Below are 4,950 nucleotides of genomic sequence, written 5' to 3' on the forward strand. Positions count from 1 at the left end.
CAAATCCGTCTCTTGTTGCCTATTGGGCAACTCGGAATTTGGACTTTGAAGACTCAAGTCCGAGGGTCGGTTAGCCTCGGTATCCGAGGGTGCGAGCCCGAGGGTCGAAGATTCCGATGGTCGGCATCCAAGGGTCCGAGCCTCGGTCACTGGCGGTTGACAGTCCGATGGTCGTTCCATCTCAGCAAAACCCTTATTCACGATGTAGGTCGCCTATTGGGCAACTCTACCGAGGGTCTTACGGATAAGATGAAGTCGCTATCCGGGGCAGCCTCCGTGTCCGGGGTAGCCTCGGTGGTAAGGTAGAGATCGTGGTTATACGCGATCTGCGGAGGTTTGCATCCTCCGAGGGTCCTTCTGCCGGAGTTATGAGTTGAATCCGACCGCAGCCTTGGTTGCTAAGGTAAAGTCCAAGTCTGAGACCCTGCAGTCGGTCAGCTTTTTAAGTTTCGAATTCTTTCGTCCGGGCAAACCCGTCAATTCCGTGTCCAGTCGCCTATTGGGCAACGTAGACCGGATAAGGCTGGGCTTCGAGGGTTCAACCCGAGGGTTGCCAGGGGGTTGCTGAGTTAAAGTCCGAATGCAGCCTTGTAGCCCCGGCTGCCGAGTTAAAGTCCACTGGCAGCCCTGAAGCTTCGGCTGGCAGGTTGAAGTCTGTAAGAGGCCCTGCCTTCAGATCGTGGTTAGTCGCGACCTACGTTGGCGAGGGTGAAGGCTCCGTTCTGGGCCGAACTGGTGACAAGTCGTGGTTACAGACCGCAATCTGCGGTGATTGGGTTGTTGATGCCGGAGGCTCCGCGCGTCTGGCGGATGCTGTCCGGGGGAAACCGCGGAAGACGTTCCGGTACGGTGCAAGCACTGAAATTCTGACGGCTGCACCCGTAATTGCCGGGTCAATCCGGGGGATCCATTCGTGTCCGTGGTTGGGCATTCTGCCGGGTCGGATTTCCGATGTTTCATCCATGCGAATCCCTTAATTTCGTCTCCCGTCGCCTGTTGGGCAACATAGAGAGGGTTGTCGCTGGACTTGGAAGTCTCGATCGGGTTATCCTCCATGTCCAAGAAAAGCTCGGTGACCGGGTTAGCCTCAGTCTGGCCTTTGGCAAAGCTGAATCCTCGGTATTTTGCCGCGCAAAACCCTTAATTTTGTCTCCAGTCGCCTATTGGGCAACATGGAGAGGGGTATCACCGGCCTTCCGAGGTTAGATGAGGGTAACCTCGGTGTTTGAGGTTAAGGCTCTAGGCTGGAGTCCGATTCCGGCTCCGATGAATTTTTGCCTTCTGGTCGGGACGGAGGCTCCTATTGGGAGCCCTCCTGTCACCTCCAATGGGGTTCTTTTTCGGTGTTCGATGCTTACTGACCTAGAGTTGATAGGGCTTTGATGTTCGTTCAAGGGTGGATTGGGACTTAGAAATTTCTACGAGGGTTGAGTTGGACCTATTGGGCCTCAAACTCCGGAAACTTTAAGGTCCGGGCGGTTATTAGCGATCCATCCGTTTATTGGCTTAGTATGGTTGAAGACTGCGACGTAGCAGTTCGTGGTTAAACGAAGCGATCTGCGGATGGGATATGGTCGCGGAGGTCTCCACGGACGGCCGTACTTGTGGCGGTCCTTTGTTGCTTTTCTTCGGTAGCAGAACTTGGTTAGCCGCGAACTGCAGGTCAGACATCGTTGGCTCGGCAAAGGCTCCGTTCTGGGCCGGTGATGGTAGCCAAACGTGGTTGAGGACACGATCTGTGTCATGAAGGTTGTTGGTGCCGGAGGATCCGAACGTTCTGCCGAATGCTGTCCGGGGGAAACCGCGGAAGACGTTCCGGTACGGTGCGAGCACCGAAATTCTGACGGCTGCACTCGTGTTTACCGGGTCGATCCGGGGGATCCATTTCTTCGGATTCAAAAAGTTAACCCTCGGAGGGTGGAGTGGGACTTAGGCTTCTCCACCGAGGGTCAGATTGGACTTAGAATTTTTGAGGAGGGTTCAACCACCGTATCCCTTATTGAATGTCCGGTTGGGTAGCAGAGGCTGGTTGATACGATCTGCGCTTCTGGTCCATTCTACCACCGTATCCCTTATTGAGGGTCCGTATGGTAAAGATGCGGTTATGACGCAATATACGGGGGTTCTACTGCCGTGTCCCGTATTGAGGGTCCGGCTAGTAGCAGGAACAAGGTGAATGCCGCGATCTGCGGTGGCGAGGTTCGGGAACAATTGTCAACGTCCCTATTGGGGACGTCGTCGCGACCATTTCCAGCTAGTTTTATGGCAAGCTTAACCCTATTGGGGTCCGGCTACCATCAAGTTCCAGTTCACCGAGGCTCCTTTGCTGTCCGATGTCTATCGGACTTATGTTGAGCTTCCGGTTTGCTTCGGTGGCCAGCTTCCGTCCGTCGGCGCGATTCTTCAGACGATGGTTCGGGGCCGGTTGAGCTTTTCTGGGTTGATGGGGTCGACCCTGTTGGGGTCACTACCACCACCGAAGTTTGTACCGGGGATTGTCTCGGTACGATATTCGGTTGGAGGCTGGTAGGCTGAGGCGCCCTGTTGACCACTAAGCTGACTGGCGGTTATGTCACCGGGGCTTTGATCCGTGTAAGCTGGGCTACGTACTGAGCTCCGTCCGGTCCGGTCAGTATGGCCGTCGTCGGCAGATGAGTCGGCGCTAAGTGCTCATTCGGGAACCTATTGGGTTCCGCATTGAGCGATGGTTGCCGAACATTTGCTTCTGCGGTTCTCCGCCGTTCGTCCTCGCGAAATTCTTCGCGACGTTGTTCCCGGGCATTAACCAACCTCGGGTTCTCCGGGGGTGGTGGGGTATGTTCCCAGCCTGGTTCATGAGTGCGTTGACGGTAGCGGTGCAGGTCCGAAAGGTGCAGCAAAGGCTCTCCCTGCAACTGGTCCATCACTTGTTGGTGACCAACCAGGTACAGGTACGCGCTCAGGTTCCCAGCCACAGCCTGAAGGTACAGGGTGTTAGCTTGATCGACGCGGTGAGCTCTCCCGTCCAGGGACTGTCTATCCTGCCGGGCGAGAATGCATTCTGCACAAGCATGCCGGGGACCATAATTGTGGTTACTCGCACGGCAGCGTCTGCATCCAGGATCATAGGCTTCTGTCTGGTTCTATAGACAGAGCACTGAATTGTCAGGTTAAGGTACAATCCACAGTCTATAATTCTACCAAGTTCTATGGCTCCCTATAAATTACGTCCTATGGCTACTACGGTCGGGTACGGCCGGTTCTCGCTCGTGTCCGCCATGGGGGAGGTCGATTCTGAGATCCCCTGACGCATTCGGCGTCAATCATACATTTGGTGGAATTTTGCGGGCAAGAATCTTGATAGGATCCTCAGATCGTGTCCGGGTGGTTCCTTTAGACTTCTGCTTCGGAGTAGGGGCTGACATTGGTTTACCGTGGGTCGAAGTTGAAGCGGCCGACAGCTTCATGTCGTGTCGAGTGCGGTGGCGTGGGGCATTATCCGAGTTCTCCAGTTTCGAATGTCGGTTAGCCACTATTGGTGGCTGTCCAACATTGTCATCCCCATCAGACTCCTCCGACCCTCCAGATGGTTGATGGCCGTTCTTGTCGTCATCCTCCTCCGATTCTTCTTCCTCCGAGGAATAGCTGCGTCCCGTCGGCTTCCTGGATTTCTTATTCTTTTCCTTCCCTCCCGACCGAACCTTAATTGAGGTACCAGATCGGGAGGTACCCGGACTACTGAGTGGAGCTCGTTGGGATGTCGACGGTCGGGGTTGTTGGGCTGCAGGCGGCCCAGATGGCGTGTTCTTAACAAACCTCCCTGCCGAGTCTCGGACAGAGTGCAAGGTTCGCTTCGTAACAGAATGCCGGTTTGACGACGGTCCTTCTTTAACCGAGGGTCTTGGCTCGCCGGGGGCTCTAGGTCGGGTCGACGGCAACCAGGAGTATGAGGCTGCTGCCGTTGATCGGGCCAGTTTCAACCATACCCTAGCCTGTTCGGCCGGTTCTTCCGTTGGTTCTAGCCGTACCTCAGACCCTTCGGGTTGGAATTTCTCCTCCTGGATGTAGGATATCCGGAGCCTCTGACCCTCCCGGTGCTCTTGAGTATAAAGTCCGGTACGGTATACCGCAGATGTTGTCCTCGTTCCGCATTAGTAGTCTGAAGTTCACGGTGAGCTACCGTTTCCTTGATTGTAGGCTCTATCCGGAGGGTGATGTCATCGATCTCAGCTCCACCTTTGGGCGTGCTTCCGAATTTATACATGACATTCTGAAATCGTGCGATCTGGAGGACTGTCGATCCTCTTGGGTTCCGGTAGTAGCCAATAGCTCGGACTACTCTCTCTGCTTCCGATTCGGATTGCCTCAACTTCGTCGGGGCCTTTGGAGCGATCATCTCGCCCATCGTTTACCATGCTCGATGTACTATGAGTGCCTTTCCTTCGTCTTGGGTCCAGGCTACGATCCTTCGCATCATTTCCGAAGTCAGCCAGTTTTGTTGGCCTTCGAGGTGGTACGCTTGCGATAGCTCCCGGACCAATTCTTGGTAGACGTCCCGACCCTGGAGCTCCGCCACTTGGATGATGCGGGTGATTTCTTCGGTAAGCTCTTTCCTAGGGAACTGGGCTTCGGCTTCCTCGGGCTTTCTTTCCGGCAGTTCGTCTCGTTCATCGTCAGGTGCAGGGAGTTCTGACTGGTCTGTATCAGGTTCATGATACCAGACATTGATCCAATCATTATGTTCGCCAGGCTGGTTTTGGCTGGGACTCTTGTTGGTGGGAGGCTCGGACCGTCCCGGTTGGGTGTCTGAGTCACTATCCGAGGATGACTGTTCGGGTCGGAACCTTCGTCTGTTCTTCTTATATCGGTGTTCAACACCGGGGTAGGTGAGGCAGATGGGCCCGTACTTGGGGGACCCATCCGTCCTGTCCGAGGTGTCCCTGTCTGCTCTGCGGAAGTCAACCCAAAGGA

This window comes from Paramacrobiotus metropolitanus, unplaced genomic scaffold, assembly GCF_019649055.1.
Source record: "Paramacrobiotus metropolitanus isolate TYO unplaced genomic scaffold, Prichtersi_v1.0 Parri_scaffold0000059, whole genome shotgun sequence".
Classification (NCBI taxonomy): Eukaryota; Metazoa; Tardigrada; class Eutardigrada; order Parachela; family Macrobiotidae; genus Paramacrobiotus; species Paramacrobiotus metropolitanus.